Source organism: Tursiops truncatus, chromosome 3 (genome assembly GCF_011762595.2).
Source record: "Tursiops truncatus isolate mTurTru1 chromosome 3, mTurTru1.mat.Y, whole genome shotgun sequence".
NCBI lineage: Eukaryota > Metazoa > Chordata > Mammalia > Artiodactyla > Delphinidae > Tursiops > Tursiops truncatus.
The window spans coordinates 77,368,755-77,385,074 of NC_047036.1; the positions used below are offsets into that span (position 1 = coordinate 77,368,755).

The window sequence follows — 16,320 nt, forward strand, 5'->3', positions numbered from 1 at the left end:
AGTAGGACTTTGGGGTTGAGAATTGTGATTCTTCAGTGGCATTTGGGGAGGCCCCTTGTGGACCCTGAGAGTGCTACAGAGGTGGGCAGGCTGTGTGATGAGTCTGGGAGAGGAGGCAGCCTTGCAGGTGGTACCAGAAACTCCCGTGGTCATTTGCAGGGACATAAGCAGTCAGCTTTATGCACCACAGCCTGCCCCTCCTCCCTCTCAGCCCTAGCCCCAGCCCTTCTCTGCACACACATGCTTTGCAAGGTGCCTGGTGCCACGTAATTCATTTCCCCTAAGAAAACTGGCCTTGGTATTCATCCTTACCAAGTTCTACTGGTGCCCCGGTGCTTTCGGGAAAGAGCAAAGGTGCCATTGGAGACCCTTGGGAAGGGTCTGGCATTGAGACGTTTCATTCCTTCCCATCTGCCCAAATGTGCAGCGGCCTCCAGCATGGGTGGGAGCAAGGGGAGGGCAATGCTTTTGGTTCACAGCAGGCAGGGACTTTGAAAAATTCTTCACTGTTTGGCTCCTTCATTTGTCTCAGTGGCTTTCTTCCATGCTGCTGCTTCTGATATCTTTACATCCTACTTCTAAAAACCTTCATGTTGCCTCAAACTATCAAGAGTCACAAATTTTGTAGAAAGTGTCACTCTGCCCAGCTCACTAGTACATGGATGACATCCGACACCACTAGTTGACTTCCTTCCTCACCTTTAGTTGTGCTCCTTCCTCACCTTTAGTTGTGCTCCCCAAGCACGGTGGGTTTCCAAGGAGCAAGGAGCTCTCAGCTTCCTTCTGCCATTATGTTTCCCATGTGTTGTTTTGTTTTGGGTGTATGCATGCTGGTGTCAGGACTCTGACCAGCCACTCCCTTCCACCTTTTGCTTTTTGGTCTGAGGAAAATTTGACTTTTACAGTTAATGGTTCTCCTCCGGCTCCCTGCACTGACCCTTCCTTGGACCCAGTCCAAGTTGAATAAGCAAACTTCAGCTCAGAAACTTCCAAGGATGTTCAGGAATTGGAGGATTTTGGAAAAGTGGGAGGAATACTGATGTCCAGAGAGGCAGGCAGCTGTCTGTTTTCTCGCTCCCTCTGCATGCATGAGATGTTTTATACCTATCTTCAAACAAGTGTTCACTTAACCAAGGAGTATCTGATTAGCAAAGACTTTCAAGTGGAATAAGTTCCTGGATTGTTAAGCTTTGGTTTCCAGAGAGCCTTGTCACTGAGGGGATTGAACTTTGAGCTGAATGCTTTATGTTGTTTCTTATAACAAGGGGTGTTTTGTTGATAGTTGTAGCTAGACCTCATACAACAGTAAATAATCTGCTTACAAGTATCAGGAGCTGCAAAGAGAAATAAACCATAGTCCCACACTTCATTTCTCATTTTTGTTTGCAGACACATGACAAGAAGATGGGACTATTCCTTTTACATTTTTCTTCTCGATTTTTTTCTTTTTTCTTTAACATCTGGGTCTTCATTGCCTCTTGGTGCCTGTTTAACACCCACAGCCAACAATTACCAATCCTGGTTCTAGCCTGAGTGTTCATTATTTTAGCTTTTTCTGGTTGTCATTGTTAAGGAACTACTTACAATTCCAATTTCAGAGCTGCAAGGAACTGTAGAGGTCATAGAGTTCAATCATTCCCTTTGACCTGTGAAGAAATTGAGGCCTTAACGTGAAGTGCTTTGTTTCAGTTTATACAGCTGACCTCTAGCAGAGATGGGAGTAGAACCAGACCCTCACTCTAGACCAGGTGCTATTTTCATGTAGGGTATGGTTCCCCCTTTCCTTTTGCTTTTTTCTGGCACCCTTTCTTTGGGCTCTCTAGAACATAAAATTATCAGATATAAAATTATAAGCCATAAAGTTCCAAGAAGCCCTGTTTAATCTGAGTTTTATTGTTTAGCAGACGGCAGCAGATACTAACCCTGGCTGCCTCAGACGATAGCCCATATCTTATTGATGGAAATTTTCTAATTCAGTTCCTAGGATCCTCATCCTTTCCAGCTGGTTATTAATTATCAGGCAATATCCTCTTGAGCTGTCTCTACTTCTTAATTACCTTATTAATTGTATTCACATAAATTGATCTCTCTGACATTCTAAGTGTGACTCACTGAGGAAATAAGTCTAATAGTCACAAGAGACTCCGACAAACTCACAACCTTAACTTATTATTTCTATTATGCAGACTGATATCACTAGAAGCCAGAAGAGACTGCTTTGCTGAACAGGCCTTTATCCTAATCATAATTAGAATGTCCTTTAACAATTCTCCCTTGCACACCTTTCTTGCTTACTCAGATACACATGAGACTTACCAGTTCATTTCCACCCTGCCTGCACTCTTTAATCTTTAACATAGAAGGAATTTCCTCCCTCATATTACCTTGTGGTAATCCTTTATTTGCAATTCAAGGCAATTATAGGAGAGTAAACATGAATATATTTTAGTTCTTGGGTTTTTACTGTAACACTGCACCCTAAGGGCCTGATGCCCAATTCAACATTTAAAAACAATTTTTAAGTCAAGTTTTTATATACAAAGATAGTTTCTTAAGTGTGTGCTATTAGAGGACTCATTTTTTTCCTTCCTGATATGGTACACTACTATTAACCCCACATTTTTGCCCAGGTGCCACTTAACTTTTATGAAAGGACAAGAGTAAACAGGTCTTTATGTAAAAGTTGGTCCTTGTTCCATACAATCCTTTGGGTATTTGTGTTAGAAATGGTTGATTGGCAGGAGTTAGAACTGAAGACTAGAATCTCTATGAAAAAAATATATGAAAAGGAGTTAGAGAATTCCTATGCATGTTTATTTGCATTGGGGGGAAAGCCATCTCCAAACTCTTAGAAAGAAGGGAATAATATAAATTCTAAATGCCAGTATTTTTCATGGTGAGAAAAATGAGTCACCTGGATGCCACCAATGGGCAGATTTTATTTTGGCCAGGGATTCAAGGATCCAATTTGATGATTTACGTGACTGAGTCTCTTCATGTGTCTGCGTCTCTTCATGTGTCTGCGCACCCTCAGAACATTCACCAGAGGTTCTACAGATACCACTATCTCAAACTACTCCCTACTGAACCCCTCATATTTTCACTGCCTTGCCCATTCACTCATCCAACCCAAACCCGGAACTTGGATGTCCTCTTCTTGATTCTTCCCCTCTCCCGATCACCTGCCAAACCCCTTCTTCCAATCAGTTATTTAGTTCAGTTCTGTTGATTTGGCTTCCTTATTACTTCTCCTCCGTGACTGGTTCCTTCTAGTGCTACTGCCCCAGCTCAGCTCCTTGTCCTCTCTTTCCCAATCTATTGCAATAATCTCTCTTCTAACTTCAGTGGCACCTCATCTCCCATTGGATGACTTACTTACAAGGCTTTCCATGACCAGCCTCACTAGTCTTCTATCTCTACTGCCTTTTCTCTCATCCAACACTTCAGCCATGTTGAACTAGTCACATGTCCCCAAACCTCCTATGTGATTTTATATCCCATCCCTTTAAATGTTCTCTTCCTCTTTTCTTGGAGTGCCATTCTCACAAAATTTTATCTGTCAAACTCCTACTTATACTTTAAGACCCAGTCCAAGCATCTTTTTCTGGAAAGCCAGACTGGGACCCCAAACAAATTTGGTCATTCTTTTCTTTGTGCCCCCTCTTTAATTTGTACATACTTATTAGCTGTATTGCAATCGTTTGTGTGCCTGTATTTCCTTTTAGAATGTAAGTTCCTCAGAGGCAGGAAGTATGCCTTTTCTTTTCTTTTTTCATCTTCAACTTCTAGTGCATTATGTAGCACACAGTAGATTCCCAGTGAATATAACTTGACTGAATGAAAGAGTCTATGATCTCTTGAGATTCCTTCAAGTTCCACTCATATTATTCATGATTTTATACTTATTTTTGGTTTCAACATTGATTCAAATGCTAGGGGCCAATTTGTTGCCCAACTGTTGTTGTTTTTTTTTTTTTTTTGCTTGCTTGCTTACAAGGCTGCTCTTTCTCTGGAACAGTTGAGGATGGGGTGGAGGAGAAGCAGTCATCTTGTGCAATGAAAATGGTAGAGTGTATCCTCTGTTGCAATGTACCCTCTGTATAATGGGCAATGGGATGGCTTTGGAATAAAACTGACCTCAGTTTAAATTTCAGTTTTGCCCCTTATTCCATGTGTGACTTTGGACAAGGTTAATTGACTTCTCTGAGCTTCAAATTTGTGATCTGTAAGATGATAATGATAATAACAACTGCTTTCCAAATTTGTTTTGAAGGTGAAATGAGGTAATATGTGTATAGCACTTATAATAGTCCTTGGCATGTAATAAATTCTCAATAAATGACATTTGTCATCATTATCATCACCTTTATTGTAAAGTCTCTATAGAACATAGGCAGGGGGAAGTGTGGTACTTCCTTCTGGTTGCCAAGGGACTCCTTCCTCAAAGATAAGTGCACTACCAGGATCTTCATCAAAACCATAGAGTACAGAGATAGTTGAGAAACAGTTAGTTCTAAGAATGGTAGCTGACTAGTGCCATTCTTTGCATAGGGGAGATGTTAGTTAATTCATTATGTACAAAGGGTACCTTTAGGTGTTAATCCTCTCCCTTTGATAAAGGCATGTGATGCCCACACACTGGCCTAAACTCGGTGGGATATTGGGCTGGGAATGTATTTTTAGAATCAGTAATGAAGTTTTCAAGACACTCAAGAATATCTTGGGTTAGCCAAAATAAAAGATAAAGTCTTCTTTATATACACTCTTTTAACTGTTTTGTGCCTGTAATGTAGAGGAAACAATTTTGTAGTAAAAAAAATCATTGGACTAGAAGTTGAAAGACCAATTCAATGATATACTCTGGGAATAACTTAGGGTGGTTACTTACATAGGCACTGAGAGCTTCCATATCTCTATAGTGAGGTTAAGACCCATCCTGTTGATCTCACCAATTCTTGAGAGTTTGAAATCACATCATGTATTTGAAAGTGTTTTATAATTTATAATAAGTGATATACAAATCCTAGTTATTTTGATGATCATTCTGCTTTACTGCCAGCCTGCTTCCTTCACCAGATGATACTAATCGGCCCAGATGTCTAACAGCAATACAGCTGGTTCAAAAATGAGGAAATGAGTGGCTTTAGTTAAAATTGCCCAACTTTTGTCTCTTCTTTTTCTGTCTTCTGTTCTTGTGCTGTGGGGTTTCCCTTGGTCTTTTCATTGACTATTGAAGATTTATTCCCGTGATCCCAATTACTATTTCTAACCGCTCTTCTGAAAAATGTTAAAAGCTCAAAGCATCTGTCAGCTCTACCAAGCTACCAGACCACAGGGAATACCCCAGAAGGCCCAGCTGATTCTTCTAAATGTGCTGAATGGAGTTATCTTTTCATTTGTTTTTGCAGGTTGGAAACATGATTGAATTTAGCTATTATTTCCTTTTTTGGATGTGAGCTAGCTGCTTTACAAAACTGAGTATTTACTACTAACCCATTGCTGGGACAAAAGTTACATCACCTCCAACAGTGTTTCAAACCCTCTGACTTAAGACTAAAGTTAGGTCTTAGCTACTCCTAGAAAATATCTGGCCCTTTATTTCAGCCAAACTGTTCTATACTCACTAACTTCCAAACATGCCATTTCCTGCTTCTTTATTTTTGTTTGTCTTGGCTCTCCACTTGGTACCCCCTACATTTCCTCTCCCACCATGGAAAAGTGAAACTAAACAAGAAGCCATCAATTAAAGCTCTGCCTCATCAATGTTTCTTGACTCCTCCAGCTCCCATTTGTATTTCTCTTTCCCCCATACTATTCATTGGTCCTAGTATACATTTTAGAAATTGTTGCTAAAAGTCCTATCTATATCCATTTGGTAACTTTTAAAATAATTTTATGGGGCTTCCCTGGTGGCACAGTGGTTGAGAGTCCGCCTGCCGATGCAGGGGACACGGGTTCGTGCCCCGGTCTGGGAAGATCCCACGTGCCGCGGAGCGGCTGGGCCCGTGAGCCATGGCCACTGAACCTGTGCGTCCGGAGCCTGTGCTCCGCAACGGGAGAGGCCACAACAGTGAGACACCCGCTTACGGCAAAATAATAATAATAATAATAATTTTATAAGTTCTTTTTCTCCAACCTGCATGGCAAGAGTCGTTATCTTAAATTTTCTTTCTTGGTACAGAATTCTAGCTGGACTTGTAATTATTATACAGGTTTATTATCATTACTACTTACCATATACTATTATTATTATTAATATCTGTAGATTCACTGATAATAACTGAGGATCTAGTGGAGACTATATATATGCATATGCATATGCATATACATATACATATGTGGGGCTGCAACTGGCTTCACTACTGCATTAGGGAGAGAAATGCTCAGAAAACAATGTTACAATGTGTGTGTGTTTAAATTGGTGAAGGTTGTGAATTTAAAAATTGTGTGCATGTCAGCATATTATCTGTTTCAATATTTTGACTCAACCACAAAGCTCACTCTTTAATATTAGAGAGTTCAACTTATTATGGAACTGAAGCTGTCCCTTTCTGGATCCCTCAGGAAAAAGCTGAACAAACAGATGGACCTTCCTCGGAATGTCAACCAACAAGAGCCCTGCTCCTGCTGACAGAGGTTGTAAATTTTACTGACGACCTCTCTAGAATGTCATCTCCAATGCCCAGTTTCCCTGGGAAGCTGCAGCTAGAAATAACAAAGCCAAAGTCTATCTTTGTTGCCTTTCTTTAGGAGGTCCAATAACCCGTAACACTAGCACCATAAGTTGAGCACTACTCTTCATGCTCCTAAAATTTTCTCCTCCTAACATAGTTTCAGTGGTTACTGTCATGATCTAACCATTTCAGCTACATTAATCTACACAAAGCTTCTGCACAGCAATGAAAACCATCAACAAAATGAAAAGGCAACCTACAGAATGGAAGAAAATATTTGCAAATTATATATCTGATAAGGAGTTAATATCTAAAATATATACATAAGATGTGTAAATATACAAAGAACTCATATAACTCAGTAACAACAACAACAAAAAAACCCCAACACTCCAATTAAAAAAAACTTATAGATATAAGTGGGCAGAAAAACTGAACAGTTTTTCAAAAAAGACATACAAGTGATTAGCAGGTAAATGAAAAGGTGGTCAACATCACTAATCATTAGGAAAATAAAAATCAAGACTACAGTGAGATATTACCTCACACCTGTTAGAATGGCTATTATAAAAAAGAGAAGAGGGCTTCCCTGGTGGCGCAGTGGTTGAGTCCGCCTGCCGATGCAGGGGACACGGGTTTGTGCCCTGGTCCGGGAAGATCCCACATGCTGCGGAGTGGCTGGGCCCATAAGCCATGGCCGCTGAGCCTGTGCATCCGGAGCCTGTGCTCCGCAATGGGAGAAGCCACAACAGTGAGAGGCCCGCGTACAGCAAAAAAATAAATAAATAAAAATAAGAAATAAAAATAAAAAGACGAGATGACAAGTGTTGGTAAGAATGTGGAGAAAAGAGAATCTTTGTGCACTGTTGGTGGCAATGTAAACTGCTGCATCCACTATGGAAAACAGTATGGAGGTTCCTCAAAAAATTAAAAATGATCCAGTAATTCCACTTCTGGGTGTTTATCTGAAGAAAATGAAAGCACTGTCTTGAAAAGATATCTGCATCTCTGTGTTCATGGCAGCACTATTTACAATAGCCAAGACATGGAAACAGCCTAAGTTGCCATCAAGGGATGAATGGATAAAGAAGATGTGGTGTATATGTACAATGGAATATTATTCAGCCATAAAAAGCGGAAAATCCTGCCATTTGCAAGAGCAATGAATGGACCTTGAGGACATTATGCTAAGTGAAATAAATCAGAGAAAGACAAATACTGTATGATCTCACTTATATGCAGAATCTAAAACATCAGACTTATAGATACAGCAAGTAGATCGATTGTTGCCAGAGGCAGGGAGAGGCGGTTGAGGGAAGTGGATGAAGGTGGTCAAAAGGTACAAACTTCCAGCTGTAAGATGAAGAAGTTCTGGAGACATAGTGTTCAACATGGTGACTGTACTTAACAGCAATGTGTTGTATATTTGAAAGTTGCTAAGAGAGTATATCTTAAAAGTTATCATCACAAGAAAAAATTATAACTATGTAAGGTGATGGATGTTTTTATTGTGGTAATCATTTCATAATATATATGTATGTAAACTCATTATGTTGTATGCCTTAAACTTATACAATGCTATGTGTCAGTTATATCTCAATAAAACTGGGGAAAAAAGAGGTAGCCAATGATTTAAATTTGTTGTTTGAAAAATGATCTTTTATTTTTTTTAATTTTAAATTTTAATTTTTTCATCTCGAATTATTTTATTTTCTTGCTGTTAGTAAAATATCAGTTCATGGTACATTAATTGAGCACCTACTAAATGCAAGATGTTTCATTGAAAGAACATTAGATTTGAAGTCAAAGACAAAACCCTTAAAGCTGCCACATTAATTTTGTTTTCTTGAGAAAATCTATTCATATTGTTTGTTTCCTCATGTATATAATGTACATAGTTTTAATTCTTAACCCTGTTATCAACGTCATTGAAAATAATGTGTATCAACACACTAGTAAAACATAAGTTGTTAGTTATGTTGCTAGCTCATTCAAGGTAAATTCAAATTACAAGCATGGCATACTGGGACCTCTATTATCTAATACTAAAAAATGTTTTAAACACCATCATTACCCAAATTCCCGTCTCTATCTGTTACTCTAGTTATAACAAAATGCTTTCAGTAGCTTCAATATACTTACATTTTGTTTTATTTTTTTCTTCTTTTTATTCTAATTAATTTTTTTATTGGAGTATAGTTGATTTACAATGCTGTGTTAGTTTCTGCTGTATAGCAAAGTGAGTCAGTTATACATACACATATATCCACTCTTTTTTATACTCTATTCCCATATAGGTCATCATCACAGAGTATTGAATAGAGTTCCCTGTGATATTCAGTAGGTTCTTATTAGGGAAAATGATCTTTTAAATTGGTAAATTCTCTAAGAAAAACTGGGAACTTTGAGTTGCAGAATAATTTTAAAAAATTTTATAAAGCTAATCAAATCAGAGTTTCCCTTGGGTTTGACCTTCCTTAGTCTCACACCCCTGGATGAGATCCACTAGAGAGGAACTACTAGTCTTGATCCTTGTGAGAGGCTGAGCAGCCCAGCTGAATGCTTCTTCCATCCATTTCCTAAACTCATAGGAAACTTTAAACTTTAACATTTAAACTCTAGTAGCTGTCCAACTTCCTTGGCATAAAATAGCCTTATGCCATTCAATTAATATTGAAAAGTATTAATTCTAGAAAAATTAATAATATAAGAAGATTAGAAATAACCTAAATATACAGCAGTTGGGAATTGGTTAAATTATGGTATATCCAGACTGTTGAATACCGTGATTATATGCACAAAAGATTATTTTTTTAAAAATAGAACAATTTCAGAGATGATGGTGATAATTCAGAAGGCTTTCTTTGTTAGCAAATAACTCCTGAGGTGTTAGCTATTCCCCACTCATGGAAGAATTTCTCCCTTCCTTTAAGATTAATCCCAAGAAATCCTGCAAGTGTTTATAATCCAACAACCTGTGCTTTGTACACAATAGGCTCTGCAAGGAGATTTGTTAAATTGAATACCGTGAGACATGTTAACTCTGTTTCTGGGTTGGCTTAAGAGATATCTTGGAATTTGAACATTTCTTTCTTTTTAAAACATTGTTACGATCATTAAGGATGGACCAACTTGATTTCACAGTGAATTAACCATCTCTTGTCTTTTTCTCCAAAGTCTTAATTATTTCTGCCAGTGAAGGATGAGTCAGGAACACCTTGTTAATGCCAAATTGGCTAGAATATCCTGCTTTGGAGGTATTCTGTATACTAGGTTGAATCATATGACATTGCCAGTATTTGACCAGCTTTTATTTTCAAAGATAGTAGTTTATATGGTTTAACCTAAGACATCTTTTCTCCCTATGTCTGGTAAGAGATAGCCTAGCCTTCAGAGGTGGACACAAACGAGACACTTCTGCTGGCCTCCTCCCTGTCTCATCTCTGTGCCAACAAGGAAGTGGAGGGGAGGGATAATGCCAGATTGTCTCTCCACTTAGCTTATTAAGTACAGGGTGAATGTGGTGGTGTCTCCAAGGGGCTTCACTTTTTAGACAAATGTGCCAGTTTGGGGTTTTTAATTACTATATCTTTTTGATAGCTCATTATTTTATTATTTCTTCTTCTCACCTCTGTCCTCCCCAATTCCCATTCAGATTATTGGCCTCTGTATTTTTAGAAAGTGATCTAAAGTATGTTTGTAAGAAGCCTCTAGCCATCAGCATATGGCTTCAGTCATTCTGAAGCTTCGTTTGATAGTGTCATGAAGGATTTTCCTTTCAGTCAAAGCTAATGGAAATAATACATGATAGGAATTGTGCAAATCTAGTTTCTGAATGTCCAAAAATTCTTTTATGAATTAATGACGTAAAACGTAGTACACTTTGTATTCTGCACACAGAATTCCCTTCTTTCGAGGAGATAGCCCATTATTTATGGGTATGTGGACCCTGGAGTGACTTTGGCAAAAGGTGAACAACCCATAGGTGCTCAGCATTGGTAGCAGCATAAGGAAAACAATAACTTCTGTGCCTGTCTTCTGTCACTCTGATCCATGCCTGTTTACTGCTTCCTCTGATTCTCTGCCTATTGCAGTAATAAAATACAAGATCAGGAAGTGACCATAAAAGTCATCTAGGACAATGGTTGTTAACAACCGTTTTTATCCAGATAAAAATTATGGATTCTTTACCCAGAAAAGTGAAATTATATATTCACTCCAATGTTGCGCTTACATAATCTATGAACTCCAGGCTAAGAATCCATGACTTAGGAGTCCTACCACTATATTTACATGCCGGAAAACTGAGCACCAGGTAGATGCAGTGACTTTCCCCAGAATAGAAGACTTTCAGACATAAATCGGAGAGAGACTCGAACTCAGTCCTACTTTCTCCACTTCTCGTTCCCTTCTCTTTCTTTGTCAGGTTATATGTCTAATTCTCCTTCCCTTCCTTACACGCAGAACCTCATAAAAGCAAACTGTAGTAGGAGGTAGGAAAATTTGACAGAAGGGGGGTTTTGTGGGATCTCCCACTTCTAAACCAGGAAGATACAGGCAGAGACTACACCAAAAGCATTAATGAACTTGGTCAATTTGTTGAAAAAATTTCAGTTCTTTTAGCCAAAGTATCAAATCATTCATGTTTTTATTTTTCAACTGGATCAATCAACTTGTGCTCTATTGTTGCTTATTCTCCTTATTTCTATATATTCACCAGCACTAAAATGGTTCTAACTCTTCTAGCTTTTATTTATCTTCTTCTGAAAGAAACTAGCTGAAACAAAGGTCAGAGTTTAAGGAAATTACTTCATTGACAACATTCAATATTTACTACATTTCAACTTTATTCTGGCCCTGAACCAAGTTACTATCTCCACCTGGTGGGTATGTTGACAGAAGTGTCACTGATTTGGAAGGCTTTTCAATGCAGAGGTTACTATGGATTAAATCCTCATCTAACTGGTTTTGCTCTTACATCCTTAAATGATGAAAAGATGACAAGGAAGGATGGGGGTATAACCATTCATGAGCCAACGTTTGTCTTATGTCACATGTGAAAATTAATGTGACCTTCCTATTTGGCATTCAACATATCATTGGAAGAAGATGGAACAGTTACTCCTCATACTTTGCTATTTCTTTTGAAGGAGGCCTTTGTTTGGAACCAGAAGCCCTTCATGGCTCTCCTATCACTGGCTCTGTAAATGATTTGGGATAATGGAGGCCCCAGAGTCCCCCTTCTGTAATATGGGAAAATAAAATGTTCCTATCAGGAAAGTTGAAACAAGAGATCAATGAAGAGCCCCCCACAAACAAACAAATCAAAACAAAAACAAACCTCCAGGGTATCCACACAGAGTAGGAGAATTCATGCCATAATAATATGCTGCTTCAAACCTTGCATTTCTCTGTCACTCTTACAGAGAGACACAGCTGACTGCAGCTAATGTTGCTTCTTGTTTGGGAAGATCCTGGGCAGTGTTTCCCAGATTTGGGGCTGTTGTATAACACCTTCATAATTTTTGTCAGGATAATTTTCTCTAAGTTGACTCAGACCTTTTTTTTTTTTGAGTAAATTTTTCCCTCATAAACAGAAAATTTAGTATTGCTTATTATAACTAATGGGTGACTGTAAGGATAGACATATGACTATTAAAGTAAAAATCACTGTGTACCCTTAAAATCATTTTGCACACAGAGCATGCTTGCTCTCCCTTGAGATACCCTGGTCTTGGAGATCCTAGAAACTGAGGTGTAGGTCCCAGCTTCGGGATGGAGCAATGGCAGGGAACTCTAGGGATGACAGTGCTGGAGTGGTTTTATTTCCAGCTGCAAATCAGGGAGAGGGTAATAAAAACAAACCTGTCTGGCTCACACAGCAACCTGACATAGTCTTTGCTGGCCCTGCCCAGCCTTTCTCCCTCCCCACCTAGCTTGGTCTCCAGGCTTGGGCCCCATCCGTGCCTCGGGCTTCAGCCGAGCCGCGTGGTTTGCTTTTGGCCACCAGCACTCACAGTGTAGGTTTCTGCTTTGGTCCTTGTTGTTTGGCCTTTCTCTCCTGCAGGACATGGGGCTTGGGGTTATAATTTTATAGGGAAAGCCCTAGTCTTTTTATAGCTTCTCTCCTTGCCATTCCTTGACTCCATTAATATCCCATCAGCGAAGTGCAGAGTGCTGCTCTCCCCTCATCCTTTCTCAGCGTGGAGCGTGACCCAGTTAACTTGAGGCAGGAGTGCAGGGCTCCTCTGCCTCTGTCAGCACTTCCGGGACTCAGCGTGTGCCTGAGTTAGAGTGACCTGGACAGTGTGTTCTTGGTAGGGATGTTAACACAGGGCGGCTTTTTCTGTTCGCTGCACAGTCAGTTGAGGAGCTGTGTGTTTGGAAAAGGAGCTTGGAAAAAGAAAAACCAGAATGAGCAGGCTTTTCCTGTTGATTTATACTCCCTAGGTGTGTGGGCAAGCCCCAGCGCTGCGCAGAGGCCTCAGTGCCCTTCTGTGTGAGGGAGGGAGGTGAAAGGAACGGGAACCTGAGGGCCTTCTCGGCGCGGTGATGCTGCAGTCCCCTCCCTACCTTCCTGCGCAGCAGGCATCTGAGACCAGCAGTGGCTGGTGCTGGCCAGGGTGGCCTCCTGCTGTCAGGTGAGGCCAGAAACTAGGCCCAAAGCTGAGGTGCCTTTGTCCTGCTGCTGGAGGGCAGCCGTGGGAAGGAAGCTGGACAGCCCAAGCTGCTGTCACCTTTCGTGGTGAGACCTGACGTCAGGACAGCCTCCGTGTGGTGGAACAGTGGTGGGTGAGAGGGTGCACACAGCACAGTGGTCACCCGAGGTGGGTGCTGGAAAGGGCAGCTGCTCTAACTGAGGACAGGATGAATGAGAGTAAATAGGCTGAAGCACTGCAATGCTGTGTGGCCTTAGATACAACCCTTAGCCTCTCTGAGTTCTGTTTATTCTCATCTGTAAAATATATGTATGCAAGAGATGTAGCAGAGCCTCGACTAGAGAGTTGAGCAGGTGTCTTTCAATATCAACATTCTTTGATTCCACAAGTCTAAAGACTCCTATATTTTAAAAATGATTTTATGTGTCTCAGACCCCAATTCAACATCCATTCCATATTCTCCTCACTTTTAGCATACTTTCTATCTGTTTTGTCAAGAAAATAGTGGTGTATTGGGGATGAAGTTTCTCTATGATACTCAGGTGCAAGAATTGTCATATTACACTTTTTTAAAAATTCAAGTTCAAAATTCTCCCCCAAGAGTGGCGACTCTCAGTAGCAGTCGTGATTGGAGCTCCTGCCCTCTAGCAGCTGTCAGGCATCCCTGGAGGACTGCTCAGCCCAGAAAATTTGGGGAGAGATCTTCCTTTTCCAGCCTATCATGGTCCCTGCTTACTGTTTATTATCTGGGCCGGAATGGTCCACTGTAAGGCTGGAGGTTCCGTTCCCCAAGCCCACTCACCTCGCTCCACCCGTGCCCAACTCAGGCAAGGTGGCCAGGTTCTCATGACTGGGGAATTCAGGACACCTCACAGCTATATGCCATCTCTTCAGAGAGCCTGCCATCTTAAAGGAACGGCTTTAAGGAACTACCTAGCTTTCAGCCCTATACACAACTTGCTACCCCTGGCCCCTTTCTCCAATCCAGGGAAGTCACCTCCAGGGTCTCCCACTTACCTTCTTCAACTTCAGTACCAGCTCTATCTTCTCTTACCTCAGGTATGAATCCAGTCATACGGTAGGCAGTTTAATGACCATTTGGGGAATCCCAATTAAAGAGACACTTTAAAGAAAAGGCTGGGAGGGAGTTGCCATTCTCGTATCCCAGAAAGTTGCTTTCAGCCCCAGAAGCATAACGGTCACTCCAGTGCTTCGAGGCAGGACCTGGAAACGCAGCACAAAGGCTGACTTGTTCATTCGCTAGAGACTACTAAAATAATAAGAGCAGTATCAAAAGTGATATCTCAATAGATTTTCCTGCTACGGAAGCAGCCGAGCATGAATTCTCTCAATCTCTGCATCCTCCACACCCAGAAACTGAGCTGCACTCACACCCCTCGTGATCTTTCTCTAGTTTCATAAGATGTGATGCCCCCTTTCATTCTGGGCCCACTCAGTTAGACTTGCCAAGATGAGGCTCCAAAGCCATCCTCCCTCTTGAAACTTCATCTTTTCCTCTTGCAGGTGTGTGTTGCCTTCAGACTATAAGCTTATTAGTTTCCCTCCCATTCATTAAAAAAGAAATCTGTCTTTGGCCTCATATTCCCCGGAAAATGTCCCATGTCCTCTTCTCTCTTATCCAAACTTCTTAAAAGAGTAACCTGTACTCAATGTGACCACCCGGTATACCATTCGTTCACTCTGCGCCCCCTGCAATCTGGCTGTGCTCTTGTTAAGGTCACCAGTATCCTGATTACAAAATCTAATGGATGTTTTCCAATCTTTGTTTTGCTATACATTTCTGGGGCGTTTGGCAATGTGGACCACGTGCACTCCTGCCCCCCCAAAGTAATAGTACATTTCCCAGTTTGTCTCATTCATTTCTATTCCTTCTTAACCGTGGGCTCCTCCCTCTCTACCCACCACTCACATACTCGTGTTCTCCAGGTGTCTGTTTTCAGCTCACTGCTTCTCATTATAGATACTCTTCTTGGGTGAATTTATCTACTCTCAGGAGTTCAACTACCACCTGTATGCTAATGACTCTCTAATTCGATCTCCTACTCAGATTTCTTCCCTAAGCTTCCGACTCACCAATTCCATTACCTGCTAGGTACCTTCGCTTGGATATTCATCAGATATTTCAGATTTGAGTCCTCAAAAACTAAGTAGCACTTCCCTCCAGACTCAGTCTCTCTCTGTTTGTGGTGTCACCTTCTCTTTACCCAGTGATCAAAGTTATAAAATAACAGCCTTGACTTTTCTGTCTTCCTCACCCTCTTCATCCAACTGATCATTACATTCTGATGGTTTCCCCTCCCATGGATTCCTCAAATCCATCCTCTTCCCTCCCATCACTGCTGCCATTGTCAAAAGCATCTTCTCTTCCTGGACTGACAGAGCCTCTAACTGGTCTCCTGGTTTCCAGACTTGCTCCCTTCAGTTGAGCTCTTTCCAGAGCTACCCGAATGATCCACATAAAACACAAAACTGACCCTGTCCCTCTCCGCTAAGCCATTCCATGGCTTCCTGGAATCTACATGAGCAAGTTCAGCTTCCTTTCCTGGCATGCATGGCCCTCTGTGGCTGTCTCTTGCCTAATTCTCAGTCCTTGGCTCCTACCATTTGGATTCCAGCAACACTCAACTGGCAGTAGTTCCTTGTACACATTTCATTCTCCCTCTGTTCCTTGTTTCTGCTTTAAAATTAAATGTCGTACTTTAGACTGTCAGGTTGGCATTATAAGGGAAGTTTCAAGTTCATTTGCTATTAAATATTAGAGCCTCTGTGCTTAGGGGCGGAGGAAAGAAGAGAAAAGGCTCATAGCTACAACCTCATTTCAGCCCCTTTCTCCCCCCACACAGACAAAAAGGGTACTGGGCTTGAGATATTTGTGTGTCCTGCTTAATTTAAAGCTGTTAATAAGTATGTCAAACATGTTCGGTTTTCACTCCAGGCTGTTCTTCCAAACCCGCGAAACTGTTTGT

General features: G+C 40.9%; 1 long non-coding RNA gene across 3 annotated transcripts in view; it reads left to right on the top strand.

The window, feature by feature from the left end:
• The window catches only part of LOC109549085 (uncharacterized), a 347,869-nt gene extending 339,572 nt beyond the window's left edge, over window positions 1–8,297 (top strand). For all 3 annotated transcript variants that reach the window (XR_012330786.1, XR_002175265.3, XR_012330785.1), the window contains one exon: window positions 6,565–8,297. This is a non-coding gene — a long non-coding RNA (uncharacterized lncRNA). The remainder of the gene's footprint in view (window positions 1–6,564) is intronic.
• Window positions 8,298–16,320: the final 8,023 nt, after the last annotated feature.